This window comes from Cotesia glomerata, linkage group LG6 (genome assembly GCF_020080835.1).
Source record: "Cotesia glomerata isolate CgM1 linkage group LG6, MPM_Cglom_v2.3, whole genome shotgun sequence".
Classification (NCBI taxonomy): domain Eukaryota; kingdom Metazoa; phylum Arthropoda; class Insecta; order Hymenoptera; family Braconidae; genus Cotesia; species Cotesia glomerata.
This window is the reverse complement of record NC_058163.1, coordinates 12,519,499-12,538,620: the sequence shown is the minus strand read 5'-3', so window position 1 is coordinate 12,538,620 and position 19,122 is coordinate 12,519,499. Positions and strand designations below refer to the sequence as shown.

General features: G+C 44.5%; 1 protein-coding gene across 3 annotated transcripts in view; it reads right to left on the bottom strand.

The window, feature by feature from the left end:
• The window catches only part of LOC123266848 (synaptotagmin-7-like), a 286,342-nt gene that overhangs the window by 110,653 nt on the left and 156,567 nt on the right, over positions 1–19,122 (bottom strand). The window lies entirely within an intron of this gene.

The window sequence follows — 19,122 nt, the reverse complement described above, 5'->3', positions numbered from 1 at the left end:
TTCAAAAGTTATTCATGATCAAAATTCAATCTTTAAAAATTTGATTGAATTTTGTGTATTACACTAAAACTGTTCTTTTCAGTGGAAAAATAAAGATCAAATTTTCTGTCAAACATGAATTTGATTTCTAATAGATGTTGACCAACGATTTTTTTTTTGTTTAATCCAATAAATATGACGCTTTTGAAGAATTGCTGTGCAATAAATGAAATAAAAAACAAATTAGGAAAACAGTTGACCCTAAAGGCCATCCTTGCAACTTCCCGCTAATTCCATACCTAAGCGCTCAACATTTTACTTATGTTGTTTTTGAGTTCAAAAATATAATTTTTGTGTTATTTTGAGCTCTTTAAGTTCAAAAGTCTGATAAACGTTTAATAAAACACTATTTTTTGAATTTTCAAACCGCAATAACTTATGAATGACTGAACCGATTTTCACGCGCTTAACGGCATTAGAGGCAGTTTTCAAGCCTCATAAAGAACTTTTAAGATTGAATTGATTAACGAAGGAATTTTGGAGTAATTCCAAAAAAACACTTTTATACTGATGTAACTTTCAAGGCATACATTTACGTCACTGGTAAGTCACGATTCTACGTAATATTGATGTGAGTTTCAAGTTCCTATTTTACATCAGTTAAATGTCACAGTTGTACGTAATATTGACATAAGTTTGAAGTTGTAACAGGCTAAAATTACCCTGAGTCGATATGTCACCAGATATCGATAATAGTACGACGCAGCACTGGCACGTCTCGATCTTCGGGCCTAAAGAGAGAGTAGGGGGGGGGGTAGTTTGGGGGTTATTATAGCTGAGCCATGCATTGTGACAGGGAGAAGTAGTATAACCGCCAGACGGAGTGCCACAGAAATCAAGAGGGACCGATCCCCGGAGTAGTTACCTATCGACAGAAGCCAACAATATCTAGGACTTCAATCTCAAGTAGTGAGTTAGATCGTCGTGTTATTCAACAAGGTATCAATAATTACTCTGTAGGCTAGGAGTGGACCGCGGGGTTTATACTCGGTTTACTTCTCCTCTGATTAATTGTTCATTAATTTAATTAATAATAATTCAATAATTAATTTACTTCTTTGATTTATCTTCGTTATTTGGTGTTGAGTGGCCCTCAAGGGGATCCTTTACCCGAGGATCACTAAGAGACCTTGTGATGTAATTTTCGTGAGAGTTTATTTGATAAAACAATAATTTACTTTATTATTCATCATCAATTTTTGAACATCTGAAAATCGGTTTTAGTTGTACATATTTTCTTTAACAATTTAATAAATAAAAACCGAATAATAAATTCTTCTAGAAAATTCCAGTTGTCTTCTCACGGACTAGTCAAGCGTCGGTTAAATTGTACAACGTAGTTAACTCGTACCCAAGGTCAGAATTTACTACGCACTAACGAATATTGGCGTCCATTTTGAGCGTGCAAATTCTTGTCGAATATTTTACTCGATAATTTACTACAAACAATTGAATTATTATTTATCAATATTATTTGTTACAAGATTATTATTTATTAACATTGTATTATTTATTGAGATTTGGCGCATTTAAGACTGATTTACCCGTAGATATACTTTTGGCAATTAATTTTTTATATTGAGAAAATTAATAACTAATTATTATTTAACTGGAATTTCTACGCGGTTAAATTATATATATTGAATTTAAGTTCCTAAATTTATTTTGATAGTTAAATTTATTATTTTATTAAAAAAATTATTTATAAAAGTATATATCGGCGTGAATATGAAATCCAAGAATATTTAGTTCAAATTATATGTTGGAATTTATGAGAATCAATTTTAATATTTAATATTGAATTAAGAGTTGATTTGGAATAAATTGATGCGTCGGATTTTTGTTCGGACATTTAGGAATTAATTTTTAGTCTCGAAAACGTTTGTAAATTTAATTGCTAGCTAATGACTGAAATATTTAAGTTGAAAATTTAATTTAATGTTATATTTTTCTGAATTAAATTTTGTTAATAATTTTTAAACAAGAAAGCAAAGTAAATTCAGTGTGTGTGTGTGTGTGTGTGTGTGTAGACGGGTGGGTTATGTGAGTGTGTGTGTTAACAGCGTCCCCTCGCATACGACAGTCTCTGTGCGAGGTGTTTCGTTGGCTAATTAGTTAAGGGGTATGAGTGTGTGAGCGTAATATCAGCGTTCCCTCGTATACGACAGTCTCTGTGCGAGGGTTTTAGTTGATTATTTAGTTAAGGTGTAAAGTCGTGAGTTGTTAACGGGGATCCTTCGCATACGACAGTCTCTGTGCAAGGTGGTTTTCGTTGGTATTGTTTTAAGTTTTGGGTTAGCCGCTCGTCAGGCCAGACGATCTCTGCATACGACAGTCTCTGTGCAGAGTAACTCTAACTGTAAAAAGTTAGTAAGAACGAAAAATATTGTTAAGTAATTATAGTGTGAGTGTGTGCGTGATCACTTTGTTAATTTTGTCATTAATAAATTTTGGCCATATTGTTAATTAAAAATTTACTTATTTCACAGCACCTTCCTCCACTCTCTCTACCCTGTAAGATAAGCTCTCGGCTCTGGAACCGGTGGTGCTCTTTTGTTCATTAATTTAGATTTCAATTTTGTTGTTTATTACTTTATTTAAATTTAATTAAGGGGCCAATGAAGCGGTATCAACCTGTTACAAAGTCATCTTTTTACATCACTGAAAAGTTCTGATTGTACCTAAAACTGATGTAACCTTCAAAAAAAAATTTTTCTTGTTTTTTTAAGATTTTTCAAAATTTCTCAAAATCTATCAATCCGAAACGGTTCAAATTTGCGGAAAATCTAAATTTGAGGGAACTCTTTAGAACGCCGTTTGGTAGGCTCCGATCGGTTGAGTCGTTCAAAGTTATAAGCGGTTCACATACTCACACCCACCCACCCACACACACACACACACACACACACACACACACACACACGTACAGAAATAGTGACAAAATCGAGGGGGTAGTGAGGGAAGCTTCCTGTGACCTTAAAACGTCGAGATCTGGTGAAAACTCGATTTTTGCAAAACGGGGTAAGAACAATAACTTCCCGATTTCTAAAAATCTTCGATTTTCTTAGCGAGAAGTTTAAAATATTCGAAACTCTGCCATTATGACGTCATTTCTGGCGAGCCCTCAGAAAAAAGATGCATCCACTTGGACAGCAGAACTCCTAGCAGGATTATTTGAAGTGAAAGAAAAAATATGTGCTTTTCTTAAGACTTCAAACTAGGTCTTGAATCAAAGAAAAAAAATATAGTTAAACGGTTCACCCTAAAGGCCATCCCTGCAACTTTCCGCTAATTACATACCTGGGCGCTTAAAATTGTACTTATAAAGTTTTTGAGATTTTTTAGCTCAAAATATAATTTATGTGATATTTTCAGCTTCTGAGCTCAAAGAGATGATATTTCTATGCATTTGAGCTTTTCAAGCTCAAAAGTCTGATAGAAGTTTCATAGAACACGACATTTGGAATTTTCAATCCGCAATAACTTTTGAATGGATCAACCGAATTTCACGCGGTTGGCGGTTTTCGACGCAGTTATATCAGCCTCATATAAAATTGTCAGGTTTTTATTAATCGAACCAAAAATTTTGGAGTCATTTTGAAAAAACACTGTTTTTGCTATTCTTTCGTTCACGATATCTCTCGAACGAATTAACCGATTTCGACCAGCTTGGTGGCGATTGACGTGGTTTTTTATTGTCTAGAGCTGATTAGTTTTTGAAATCGATGGGTGAAGCCGTTTAAAAGTTATTCAGAAAAAACATTTAAAAAAATTTTTTTTCTTAGTTTTTTTAAGATTTCTAAAAATCTACTGATACAAATCGGTTCAAATTATACTTAAAATCTAAGTTTGGTCAAGCCCTTTCAAATGGTATCAACCGCGATAAAATCGGATGAGCTGTTCAAAAGTTATAAGCGGTTCACATACTTTCACACACTCACACACACACACACACACACACACACACACACACACACACACACACACACACACACACACACACACACACACACACACACACACACACTCACACACACACGAACACACACACACACACACACATACTCGGGGCAGAAGAGATACTGCTACCGGGCGCGTCTCCCCGAGCGGATGGGAGAACGCTCGCTGTCCTTGAATGACACTTAATCTCTTAGTTGATGAGGTACAGCGGGTAGGAGCCAAGCAAAATAACCAAACAAAATACGCTCCCGTGGACAAAACTCCCCTTTAATGGGTTGGTCACACTAACTGACCTAACAAGACAATCGTTCTCTGCTGTGACCCACTGGGAGTGACCGGAACCTGTATCGTAGTTTCCGACGATGCAGGCCACGGCTGATGTGAGCTTGCTCTACCGAGGTGTAAGTTGCAGCAGTGGATCAGGAGCCAGCCACTTCGGGCCTTGATCAGGAAGTACGCAGTGAGTGTTAGAGATCGGAATCTTCACCGCTCCGAGCGAGTCTAGTTCGTCCGTGTATTCCGGGACTGGCTAAGTGTCGGCTAGGCCTCAGGGAACTGGAGTAGGAGTACTATCTCCGAGGGTACACCCGTTCCTAGTTATGGCAACCCGCTCCACTCCGTACGATGCGCTGGTAAATTAAAAAGTATGAGTAATGCACAGGAAACAAACAAGAGTGAAAACGGGCCTCATGCCCAGCAAGACGCACTGCTACTTAGTGCAAAGATGAAGAGGACAGATGCGCTGGCACATCTGGAGAAGCTAGTCAGTGGACTGCAGGACTTTCTCCAAACCAAGCAAAATGTCCACAAGGAGATCAAGTCGAAGTCGACGAACATCTGCAGTGCCCTGAGAAGGTTCAAAAAACTGGACCAAGAATGGCAGGAGATCCAACAACAACACGGTAATATCGTGATGAAGACGAGTGTGACAGCGGTTTCACCAGCAAAAGCCGACACGTTTGTCGAGGAGATGGACACAGGTGGCGAGGGTGACGTCGAGTCAGTTGTTGAAGACGGAGAGGAAACTGGAACTGATATCAGGCCCGGGAAAAGGAAAGAACGAAATTCCCCAGACTCAATGACCAGCCGTACAAAGAAGAAGAAGGACCTTAAACCAAGTCCCCCGAAAAACGCAGTTACACAGAACGGCGGAAAAAAGGAGGTGAATGAATGGCAAAAAGTCCAGTCAAGGAATTCCAAGAGAGAGCAAGCAGTAGAAAAGCTCCAGAAGCAACCGCCGAAGAAGTCCAGGCCAGAGCCTGATCGGAAAGAACCGCGCAAACGGATCAGGCCGGACGCACTGATCATCCGCCCCGCAGAGATGGCAAAGTATGCTGAAATTCTGAAGCGAATAAAGCAGGACGTCCCTGACGAACAGGTCCGTACTACAGTGGATAAGATCCAAAGAACTAGGACCGGGAGCTTGCTGATTACGCTTTCGAGGAAGAGCGCTGACCGAGGCCAAGCCTTACAGAAGACCATCGCGGACATCCTCCAAGAAGACGCAAAGGTAATCTGCAAAGGGCCACAGGAAGACGTCGAAATCCGAGATCTTGACGGTACCACAACCAAGAAGGATATTCAGGCTGCCTTGCAAACGGAAATCGGAGAAACCTGCGAGATACCACTAGGGACAATTAAGATTCATAAGGCCTACAGAGGTACTCAGACAGCTGTTGTGACACTACCAGCAGCTGCAGCGCGGAAGATATTGACAGGAAGCGGTAAAGTCCGGATCGGCTGGGCCAACTGCCGAATCCGAGCTACGAGGAGACCAATCCAATGTTTCAAGTGCTGGCACTTTGGACATCTTGGATCCCAGTGCAAGAGCAATGTGGATCGGTCTAAGCTATGTATTAGGTGCGGACAAGAGGGACACAAGATTGCTGAATGCAAAAACCCAGCGAAATGTGTATTATGCGCGGATCAAAGTGCGGAGAACTCGGCTCATCATGCCGGCGCATCCAGGTGCCCAGTATTTAAAGAGGCACTCCAGAAGATAACAAACAAACAGACATGAAGATATTGCAACTAAACCTAAACCATTGCGAAGCTGCACATGATCTGCTTATGCAAACAGCAAGAGAACTAGAGTTAGACTTAGTAATGATAGCAGAGCCATACAGATACCTGAATACCCAGCCTTGGGAATCTGACAGCACCACCAAGGCTGTCATCTGGTCTTGTGGTAAGCATCCCTTCCAGAGTGTAGTTAACAATGATAATGCCGGCTTTGTAGCAGCAACAGTAAACGGCATCCGTTTCTACAGCTGTTATGCACCACCTAGCCTATCCATTGTTGAATTCACTGAATTCTTGGACAAACTGACCGAGGACGCCAAGCAGCACTATCCGGTCGCGATTGCCGGTGACTTTAACTCCTGGGCAGTAGACTGGGGCAGCAAGCAGACAAATGCGCGAGGAAAAGCACTCCTAGAAGCTTTCTCTACACTAGATGTAGTCCAGCTCAACAGTGGTGATACGCCAACCTATACTAAAGGAGAAGCAAGCTCTATCGTAGATCTCACTTTCGTCAGCAGCAGCCTCATCAGTGGGAAATACGACTGGAAGGTGATGGATATCTACACAGCCAGTGACCACAAGGCAATTCTCTGGGAAATATCACATGACCGGAATACAAGAAGACCAATCAAGTCATTCAATACCATTGGATGGAAAGTGAAGCCTTTTGACACAAGCACATTGGTAATAGCCCTTAATAGTGAACCGATTACTACTGGATCCGCAGAAGAGATGACCAAGGACCTGATGAAAAGAGTTGTCCAGGCCTGTGACGCCAGTATGGTCCGGAAACACAGCATAAGCCAACGCCCGGCAGTGCACTGGTGGAACGACCACATCAGTGTTCTTCGGAAAGAGTGTCTAAAGAAAAGAAGAATATCCCAGCGTGGCTATCGACGACCTAACTCTGCGGAGCTGGTCGCAGAATACAAAAAAGCCCGTCGATCATTGAACAAAGCTATCAAGGATAGTAAGAGACAATGCTGGAAAGAGCTCATCAACGAGGTGGATAAAGACGTGTGGGGTAGGCCTTATAAGGTGGTTATGACCCACCTAAAAAAACAACAAATGCCATCACCTACGTGTCCTCAACTTCTCCAGAAAATCGTCACTGCACTATTCCCACAGCAACGCAACTTCGATTACCAGTTCGCGCCAGGCGAACTGGATGACACTCCACCTGTCACTGAAGAAGAACTGCTGGAGGCCTGTAACCGTGTAGGGAATAATAAAGCGCCGGGATTGGACGGAATCCCTAATATAGCCTTGAAAACCATCATAAAGGCAGCTCCAACATTATTCCTAGACGTTTATAATTCATGCCTTAAGGAGGGGACTTTCCCGCATAAGTGGAAACAGCAACGATTGGTACTGTTACCTAAAGGGAAGAAACCACCGGATGAACCGTCATCTTACCGCCCACTTTGCATGCTAGATACAGCGGGTAAGATATTTGAACGCATAATTCACCAGAGAATTGAAGCAGTAGTCGACCCACTCCTGGCAGACAATCAGTATGGATTCCGGAAAGGACGATCAACCCTGGACGCAATCAAACTGGTTGTTGATACGGCCAAGGAAGCAATCGCAGGAACCAGATGGAAGGGTGGAACGAAAGAGTATTGCCTGGTGGCAACCCTAGACATCAGAAACGCATTCAACTCCGCCAATTGGGAATGCATCATGCAGGCCCTCTAAGAGAAGAATGTACCAGAATACCTTCTTAAGATCGTAACAAGCTACTTTGAAAATAGGGTCTTGAAGTATGACACGAAGAACGGTCCGAGGGAGTATGATATTACTGGAGGTGTACCACAAGTTTCAGTCCTAGGCCCGCTCATGTGGAATCTTATGTATGACGGTCTATTAAGACTAACTCTGCCAAGAAACGTCAAACTCGTAGCATATGCAGATGACGTAGCCATAGTGATTGTTGCCAAACACCTTGACGAGATAAACCATATGTTCGATCTCACTTTTGAGCGCGTTGACCGGTGGATGGACGCAGTGAACCTGCAACTGGCGCAACACAAGACTGAGGCAGTGCTTATTACCAGCAGAAAAGTGGTAGAGATCATTAAGCTGAAAGTCGGCGAACAAGAAATCACATCACAACCTTATATCCGATATTTGGGAGTGATGCTTGATGCCCGACTCAACTTCAAGCAGCAAGTGGAACATATCAGTGCCAAAGCGTCAGTAGTGAGGGCTAGTCTCGCACGACTGATGCCGAACGTCGGAGGCCCAAAACAGAGCAGGAGGCTATTATTGTCATCAGTAGTCATATCGGTGCTCACTTACGGAATATCCATTTGGGCCGACGCATTAAAGACGCAAGAATCATGGAGAAAGGCTGGACCAGTATATCGACTGAGTGCCCTACGAGTAGCTAGTGCCTTTCGCACTATATCAGAAGAAGCAGTGTGCGTCATTGCTGGAACCCTACCTCTTAGAGTTCTAGCAGAGGAAAGGCGGACCCTTTACCAACGAAAAAGGTCAACTGCACTGAGCCCTGAAGAACTTAGAATTGAAGAACGGCAGAAGAGCATAGGCCGATGGCAACTACAATGGGATGCTGCAGAGAAGGGTAGGTGGACGCACCGTCTCATACCTCGGATCGACATTTGGCTTAACCGGAATCACGGTGAGGTCAATTACTATCTTACGCAGATGTTGTCGGGACATGGGTGTTTTCGAGAGTATCTACACCGCTTTAAGCACGATGACTCTTCGGAGTGCCCGTCCTGCCCAGGAGCTGCTGAAGACGCGGAGCACGTCTTCTTTGTATGTCCTCGTTTCGATCCACAGCGTGAAGAACTGGAGAGGATCTTGAACCAGAGAATACAACCAGATTCACTAGTAGAAGCAATGTTGTCATCAGAAGCTGCCTGGAACGCTACCAACACGTTTGCAACAGAAGTCCTTAAAGACTTGCGTTCCACTGAAAGAAAAAGAGCAAATAGCAGAAGATAGAAGGAAGGTAGTTAACACCTTAGCCACCAGAAGGAAGAGCAGTAGCTAGATCCTCCCTTCACGAAGTAATGCCTGACGGCGGTTTCCATGAGGGATTAGAGGAAAGAAGGAAAAGGGGTTTAGGGTTTAGTGGGTAGGGGCGTTAGTGTCGAGTTTTAGTATGACGCTGCGTCGAGTCGCCACATATCCAGGCCAAACAGCTATGCCTAGAATCCGTAAAAAGGTTCCCCCCCCCCTAAAAAAAAAAAAAAAAAAAACACACACACACACATACAGACACAGTGATAACCTCGCGGGAGCAGTCGGGGAAGCTTCCTATGACCTTCAAACGTCAAGATCTGATAAAAACTCGATTTTTGCAACACGGGGTGAAAACAATAACTTCCCGATTTTTGTAAATCTTCGATTTTCTTAGCGGGAAGTTAAAATTAGGAAAACGGTTGACCCTCAAGGCCATCCCTGCAACTTCCCGCTACTTTCGTAATTAAGCGCTCAAAATTGCACTTATAACGTTTTTGTGCTCTTCGAGCTCAATAATATAATTTTCGTGTAGTTTTGAGCTCTCCGAGCTCAAAAGTCTGATGGAAGTTTAATAAAACATTATTTTTTGAATTTTCAAACCGCAATAACTTTGGAATGAATGTACCGATTTTCACGCGGTTGGCAGTATTCGACGCAATTTTTCAAATTCTTTAGTATATTCAAACACAAATTTATCAGACCCGAAATTTCGGGGTAATTCGAAAAAAACACTTTTTTTCGATTTCTTTCGTCAACAATAACTCACGAACGAATCAACCTATTTTGACCAGCTTGGTGGCGATCGAAGTAGTTTTTTGATAGTAAAAGCTGATTAGTTTTCTGAATTGATCGGTCAAGCCGTTTGAAAGTTACTAAAAAAAAAAACCACATTTGAAAAATTTTTTTCCCAGTTTTTTTAAGATTTCTCAAAATCTACAGGTCCGAATCGGTCCAACTTGTATTCAAAATCTAAGTTTAGTTGAACCCTTTTGAATAGCGCCAACCACGATCAAATCGGTCAAGCCGTTCAAAAGTTATGAGAGGTTTACATACATACAGACTGTAACGTAGATTTTTCTTACACGGTAGATCTTTACGGCAGCCCATAATTCACTTCGTTACACTTTGTCCAATTCAGCCACCTCTCGATCCTCCAGAAACCCCGACAGGCACCAGCCGACTTTTGTTTCACCAGTATCGGCAACCGGGATACGATAACTTAATTTTTATGTTCCCAGAAATCCAAGAGCGGCTTCGACGGTAACAGAATACCTCGATGTCGTTCAGTTAGGCTGGTTATGGAGAGAGTGATTCGGTCTCTCAGAGGCAGTAATTTCCTTACAAAACGGGACTAAACGATATCTAGTACACTTATCGGTACTCTCAAACTAACACTCCACCTTATTAATCGGTAAAATAACTAAATCGATATCTAAAATATCGCAGAAGCAGTCCCAAACAAACACGAAACAAAGACAATGGCTCGGACCATTGTCTACGATAATAGCAAGCGTGAGGCACGTCAGCTTCAATACGAGAGACTTACTCCACTCTCAAAAACGATGCTCACTCTACGAGCTCGTAACTGACTCTTTTTACGGTACACCTATAATGCTGCCTAGCAGCGGCGGTACGTCCGTCCTTTGCGAGGACCCCCACAAGAGTCCTTTTTTAATAAATCCTATCCTAAGCCAAACTTCCACACAAAACAATCCTTACTCATTCACTACTCCAGCCAGACTGCCTCTCACCGTACCCCCACTACATTCATACCACCAGCTACATGCGCTCAACTCACTTTCACGCTACTCCCAGACCCACATAACTCCACACTCATTCCCACTCACACAACTAGTGTCCTAGACCTACTAGTGATCCCGCTCCCCTGGGAGCCTTGACAGCACTCGTGACTACCTTCGAGCATCCAGCAATCGGGGCCTGTCAACCGCAAGCTACCGCATGAGCCTGCCAAACTCCAGGGCGACGACATTTCAGTCGCTCCTCTGCGATAATCACCTCGCTCCAAGAGGCTGAACCTGAGTTCAGTCGTCGGTAACTGACTGGGAGACTCGTTACATCGATCACTTTCCGCAGTGCAGCTCGACAGCCTCGAGACAACTTACTTACACACACTTACTCACGATAGTCCCCAATACTACGACATTAACGTACTCACACAACATAAACTCACAAAATTACTCAAATACACTACTACTGTATCGCTACATAAAATGTAACGTTACAAGACATACATACACACACACACACCTGCGGCAGAGGAGAAATTGCTACCAGGCGCGTCTCCCCGTAGCGGATGGGAGAACGCTTGCTGTCCTTGGATGACACTAGGTCTCTTAGTAGATGAGGTACAGAGGGTAGGAGCCAAATATAATACGCTCCCATGAACAAAACTCCCCCTTTAATGGGTTGGTCACACTAACTGACCTTGCAAGACGATCATTCCCTGCTGTAACTCACTGGGAGTGTCTGGAACCCGTGTCGATTATTTCTGACGATGCGGGCTACAGCTGATGTGAGCTTGCTCTGCCGAGGTGTAAGTGGCAGTAGCGGATCAGGAGCCAGCCACTTTGGGCCTTGATCAGGAAGTACGCAGTGAGTGTTAGAGATCGGAATCTTCACCGCCCTGAGCGAGTCTAGTCCGTCCGTGTATTCCGGGACTGGCTAAGTGTCGGCTAGGCCTCAGAAAACTGGGGTAGGAGTACTATCTCCGAGGGTACACCCGTTCCTAGTTATGACAACCTGCTCCACTCCGTACGATGCGCTGGTAAATTAAACAGTATGAGTAATTTACAGGAAACAAACAAGAGTAGGAACGGGCTTCATGCCCAACAAGCAGCGATTGAAGCAAGCGCTGAAATGAAGAGAACGCAAGCGCTGGAGCGCCTTGAAAAGCTGACCATTGAGCTGCAAGAGTTTGTCCAAACTAAGGTCAATATCCACAAGGAGATAAAGACCAAGACAACCGGTGTAGTCAATGCTCTTGGAAAATTCAAGAAACTGGACGAGGAATGGCAGTAATCACGATGACGCATTCAAACTGAAGTTCAGATGGAAGAAGCAATGGACACTGGAGCCGACGGTGACAGCGAATCTGCTGCTGAGGACAAGGGTGAAACTGACACGAGGCCTGGAAAAAGAAAGAACCGAAATTCGCCAGAGCCAACCGACAAAGTCATAAAGAAGAAGGACTTGAAAAAAAGCACTCCCCAACGACTGGCAGGGCAGAGCGACAAACCTAAGAAGGCGACTAATTGGGAAAAACTACAGTCTAAGAAGGAAAAGAGGAAGCTAGCTAGAGAGCAACTCTCAAAGCAACCACCGAAGGAGCCCAGGCCAGAGCCTAAGCGGAAAAAACCACGCAAATGGATTAGACCCGACGCACTGATCATCCGCCCGGCCGAGAAAACAAAGTATGCCGAGATTCTGCGTCGCATAAAGCAGAACGTCCCAGATGAGCAGGTTCGTTCAACGGTAGATAAGATCAACAAGACTAGAAGTGGCGACTTGTTGATTGCGATTTCGAGGAAGAGCACTGACAAAGGCCAAGCCCTCCAAAAGACGATCGCAGAGGAAGAGGCTAAAGTGATCTGCAAAGGACTACAGGAGACCATCGAGATCCGAGATGTCGATGACGACACGACGAAAGAGGATATTCAGACCGCTCTAAAGAGAAAAGCTGGAGAAAGTTGTGAACCTCCCTCTAGAGGCAATCAAGATCCGTAAAGCCTTAAGGGGTAAGCAGACAGCCACAGTGTCACTACCAGCAGCTGCAGCACAAAAGTTACTGGAAGGAAACTGCAAAATAAGGATCGGCTGGGTCAATTGCCGAATGAGAGCAACGAAGAGACACATACAATGCTTCAAATGATGGCTCTTTGGGCACTTCGGATCTCAGTGCAAAAGCGAAGTCGACCGGTCTAAGCACTGCATAAGGTACGGAAAAGAAGGACACAAAATTGCTGATTGTGAAAATCCAGCTAAATATGCACTGTGCGTTGAACGGCACGGCGTAGAAAAGGCGGCTCACCATGCAAGCACGAACAAATGCCCCGTCTTCCAAGAAGCGCGACAGAAGTTGACAAAGCCAAGAACATGAAGATTTTGCAGCTCAACCCCAATCATTGTGAGGCTGCGCATGACCTGCTCATGCAGACTGTGCGTGAATTAGAGGCAGACGTAGCACTTATAAGTGAGCCTTATAGACACCTGAGTAACCAACCCTGGGAATCCGACAGCACTAACAAAGCCGTCATTTGGTCCTGCGGTAAATGTCCTTTTCAGAGAACAGTCAACAATAAAGAAGCCGGCTTCGTAGCAGCATGGGTAGATGGCCTCCGCTTCTACAGTTTCTATGCACCACCTAGTCTCTCTAATGAACCGTTTAAAGACTTCCTTGATCGGCTAACTGAGGACGCAAGAAAACACTTTCCCGTGGCAATAGCTGGTGACATCAATTCCTGGGCAGCAGACTGGGGCAGGAAGTTCACTAATACACGTGGAAAAGCACTTCTCGAGGCAATGGTTACACTAGACGTGATCCTTCTTAACACCGGTGACACGCCAACGCATACTAAGGAAGAGGCAAACTCAATTGTCGACCTTACATTTGTCAGCAGTTGCTTAGCTCGAAGAGGTTTTTCTTGGAAAGTATAGAACATCTACACAGCCAGTGACCATAGTGCGATACTATGGAAAATATCAATTGGCTAGAATCTAACAAGAGTCAACAGGAACGCCAGCATGGTTGGGTGGAAAGTTAAATTTCTCGACCTCACTGCTTTAGTAGTAGCCCTAGAGTGCGATCCGATCATCGTAGAAACTACTGAAGAGAAGACCAAGGACCTAATGAGAAAAGTCACCCAGGCTTGCGACGCCAGTATGTCTTGGAAACGTGGCATGAATTCAAGTTCTTCGGTGCACTGGTAGAACGATCACATTAGCATTCCACATTCAGAGTGTCTTAAAAAAAAAAGAAAGTCTCAGCGTGGCTACAGACGACCTAACTTCGCAGAGCTGTTGGCAGAGTATAAAAAGGCCCATTGAGAACTAAACAGAGCCATTAAATAAAGCAAAAGACGCTGCTGGAAGGATCTGGTCGCAGAAGGAGAGAAAGATCCATGGGGCAGACCGTATAAGGTGGTTATAACCCACCTGAAATGCTAGCCAATGCCATCACCTACGTTCCCACAGCTCCTAGAGAAAATTGTTACTGCGCTGTTTCCCCAACAGCCGGTATTTACCTACAAGTTGGAGCAGCTCAACCCTGAAGACATCCCAACTATCAAGTTGGACGAGTTAATAGAGGCAGGCAATCGAGTAGGAAATAATAAGGCGCCAGGATTGGACGGAATCCCTAATATTGCCGTGAAATCAATTCTTAGGGCAGCACCGGCATTATTCCTGGACGTTTACGATATATGCCTGAAGGAAGGGACTTTTCCCTAGAAGTGGAAACAGCAACGGCTAGTGCTACTTCCGAAGGGGAAAAAGCCGCCGGAAGAACTGTCACCCTACCGACGACTCTGCATGTTAGACACGGCCGGCAAGATATTCGAGCGCATAATTCATCAGAGAATAGAGGCTGTAGTCGATCTACTCCTGGCAGAGAATGGAAGGGTGGAAAGAAGAAATACTGCTTGATGGCTGCTTGGGACATCAAGAATTTCTTCAACTCCGCTAACTGGGACTGCGTTATGCGGGCTCTAGAAGAAAAAAACGTACCAGGATACCTTCGCAGAATGGAAGCGAGCTACTTCACGAATAGGGTTCTGAAATATGACACGAAGAACGGTACGGAAGAATACAAAATCATCGGAGGAGTGCCACAGGGATTAGTTTTAGGTCCTCTGCTATGGAACATCATGTATGATGGCCTCCTGAGAATAGCATTGCCTATGGGAGTCAAACTTGTCGCATATGCGGATGACGTAGCTGTCGTGATCGTCGCAAAGCACCTCGAAGAGATAAAAATGGCATTTGATATTACATTCAGATGAGTCAATTTATGGATGGACATGGTGAACTTGCAACTAGCCAAGTATAAAACCGAGGCAGTGCTCATCACTAGTAGGAAACGGTAGAAACTATCAAGTTGAGAGTCGAAGAACAAGAAATCACATCACAACCATTTATCCGTTATCGCGGAGTGATGCTGGATTCCCGACTCAACTTCAAGCAGCAGGTGGAACACGTCAGTGCCAAAGCGTCAGTAGTGAGGGCTAGTCTCGCACGGCTGATGCCTAACATCGGAGGCCCAATGCAGAGCAGGAGGCTACTATTGTCATCAGTAGTCACATCAGTGCTCACTTACGGAATATCCATTTGGGCTGATGCACTGGAAACCCAAGAATCATAGAGAAAAGCTGGAACAGTATATCGACTGAGTGCCCTATGAGTAGCTAGTGCCTTCCGCCCTATATCAGCAGAAGCAGTGTGCGTCATTGCCGAAACCCTACCTCTTAGAGTTCTAACAGAGGAAAGACGAGCCCTTTACCAACGAGAAAGGTCAACTGCACTGAGCCCTGAAGAACTTAGAATTGAAGAACGGCAAAACAGCATAGGCCGATGGCAACTACAATGGGATGCTGCAGAGAAGGGTGGGTGGACACACCGACTTATACCTCGGATCTACATTTGGCTTAACCGGAATCGAGAGTACCTACACCGCTTTAAGCACGATGACTCTTCGGAGTGCCCATCCTGCCCAGGAGTTGCTGAAGATGCGGAGCACGTCTTCTTTGTATGTCCTCGTTTCGATCCATAACGTGAAGAATTGGAGAGGATCCTGAACCAGAGAATGCAACCAGATTCACTCGATGAAGCAATGTTGTCATCAGAAGCTGCCTGGAACGCTACCAACACGTTTGCAACAGAAGTCCTCAAAGACTTGCATTCCACCGAAAGAAGAAGAGCAAATATCAGAAGGTAGAAGGAAGGTAGTTAACACCTCAGCCACCAGAAGGAAGAGTAGTAGCTAGTTCCTCCCCTCACGAAGTAATGCCTGATGGCGATTCCCATGAGGGATTAGAGGAAAGAAGAAAACGGGTTTAGGGTTTAGTGAGTAGGGGCGTTAGCGTCGAGTTTTAGTATGACGCTGCGACGAGTCTTCACATATCCAGGCGAAACAGCTATGCCTGGAATCCGCAAAAAGGATTCTCCCTTCTGAGAAAAAAAAAAAAACACACACACACACACACATACATTTTTTTTTTCTATAGAGGAGGTCAAATATATTTACGTATACCAGGACGAGATGTTTGTCCTGGGTATGTCGGACTCGGAAATCAATATTATTGTCAACAATACCGACTAAACATCCTTCTCTCTCTTTCCCCATAGATGTTACGGGGAAGACTGGATCGGGACCGCGATAGCATTACTCCAATCCAGTCCGTGTTGCGTCTCACGACGGTTGCTCCTAGTTACTAGTCTCTTTCTGCGATTTTTTCCTTTAAAAGACGCTGAGTATAGGCTGCGATAGCTGACCAGTTATCTTTTTTTTTGATAATGCAGGTTACTAAGCTCTCAGGGGAGAGCGCGGTGCCAATAGTTTCATCAGTACTGCTTTTGTAGTCCTTCCACCGGTCACACTCAAATAACGTGTGATCGACGTTGTAAATTTTGTCTGGGCAGTATTTGCACGTTGGTGTGCTGTGCATTCTCATCTTAAAAAGATAGGCATTGGACTGCCCATGTCCCGTCAATAACTGGGCCAGGAAAAAGTCCGTTTCTCCGTATTCCCGAGAAAGCCAGACGTTGATGTTTGAGATCAGGCGTGCCGTCCATCTGCCCGTCTCTCCCGATGTCTACTACTATCGTGGCCGCAACGTCGTCTGCAAAGCCCGTTAGCTCTACTTGCTTTGGTAATGAGATTTCAAGAAGCTCGTCGTAGTCCGAATTCCATAGATCAGGCCCCATTATTGAGCCTTGCGGTACGCCAGCCGTTATAGCGTATTCTTGTGGGCCTTCCGTAGTTTCCGCTATTAGCTTTCTTTCGTCCAGGTAGTTGTCGACTAGTGCCAGATTCTCTGGCTCCACGTCAAACTTGTGTCCCAGAGCATCTCAAATGTCTCTCCAATTTGCGCTGTTAAATGCGTTTTTGACATCTAGCGTGAGGAGGAGACATACTTTACGAACTTTGAGGCTACTAGACCATGCTTGTGTTGCTGTCTTTATAACTTTCTCGATCGCTCCGACTGTCGAACGACCTTTCCGGAAGCCATGCTGGTTGGTGGCAAAACCTCCAGCACGGTCGATGTCGTTGCGAAGTCTCCCTTGTATGAGCTTCTCGAGCAGTTTTCCAGCAATGTCTAGCATACAGAATGGTCTAAACGACGAAGGTGTTATGGGAGTTCCTTTTCCTTTGTCTAAAAGAACCAGTCTCTGCCACTTCCAGACCGCGGGAAACGTGCCAGTTGCCAAGCATGCGTTATAGGTGTTCAGGAGTATGTCTGGGTGTTCCAGGGCTACAATCTTGATCACCGCTGCCGGGAAGCCATCAGGTCCAGGTGCCTTTCCTGTTTTGAGTGACTTGGCCGCGTCTTGTAGTTCCTTAGTTATGAAGGGTGTTCCATCGCTGTTTTAAGCGTAGCGTTTCTTCTGCCGCGGCGGGTGTTTGGGGAAAAGCTCTGCTACAATGCTGTCCATTAAGGCAGGAGATTTCGGCGCTTCTAGTGAAGCCGTTCCAAGTCGTTTGGTGACAGTTTGGTAGGCTTTGCCCTAAATGTCATTGTCGAGATCATTACAGATCTGTTTCCACAATATCGCTTTTCTTGCTTCAATGGCTTGGTTTAGCGTCTTTTTGGCCTGCTTGTACTCTTTTGAATACAAGTCCTCGCTTGGGGAGCGTTCCTCGGCTCTCGTTGTGCGGCGACGTAGCCGATTTAGCGTTGAAGTCTCCGGCTACGATGACTTCGCCGTTGAACTTAGTGACCGCATCTTCTATATTTGCCAGTTTCTGTCGGAACACACTAGTCCCTTCGTTAGGTGAGAGATAGACGCTCATGAAGTAGATTGTAAGGGTTTGAATCCATACAAAACCTGCTCCACTTCCGCTGTTGTTGACGGTCACGTTCTTTGTGTTCACAATCCAAATTGCTGCCATACCAGTTTCGTCTGCGAACCATGTTTTACCTTCGATGTTTAGATATTGCTCGCAGATAAAGCAGACGTCGATTTTATCTTCAAAGACAGGCTGGCGCAGCAGGTTTTTCGCCAAGGCGCACCTATTCAGGTTACCTTGTAGTATGCGTGTCATTTCTGCCCTCTCTTGGCTTCTGCAAGTGCTGCGCAGAATGCCCTGCAAGCTCCAGTGCCAGAAATATGGCATAGACCATCCTGGGCATCTTTCTCCGTAGTACAAAGGAAGAATTTTGGCTTCCTCGTGCAGTTTACGGCCTTGTGGTTCTCTCCGCCACATTTGTAGCAGCTCCTGCTTCTGTTTGGTCCCGCACACTGGCGTGTTTGGTGTCCAAAACTAAGACATTTAAAACAGCGGGTTACTTTTGCAACTGGGCGTTTACGACAGTTCACCCAACCGATCATTATATGGGCCTTGTCAAGGGCCTTAATCGCACTGGCCTCGTCTACTTCGCAGAAGGCTGCCCGATTTCCTTGTAGTGTGGGTTTTGTCAAATTTACCCATTTGACCTCCAGGTCATTTCAAGGAGAACGCCTCCATGTTTCGTCTTTTCAATAGACTTTATGTCTACGCCCGTTTCGACAGGGCTTACCTTGGCCTTGATTTTCTTTAGGATATCAGCATAAGTTTGGCCGTCTACTGGTTGGACATGAACAGCCTTAGTTCTTGTCTTCTTTCTCCTCGGTTTCTTAGAGACACCCTTACTTGACTGGTTTTGAGCTTTATTAGGGGGAGCCGCTGTTTCATGCTCTTTTTCCTATTTCGGTCCACTGTAGTCCAGACGTCCTCCCGGGCTGTCTTTTCCTGAGGTGGCTTCTCGATTATTGAAGAAGGGCTGGGCGTGCACAGCTGCCTCTTTTTGTTATTGTCCTTTCCTTGCTGTGGTAATTTTTTAGGAGTGACCTAAGATGACTGTGGTTTTTTGGTGAGACTTGGAGTTGTTTGCG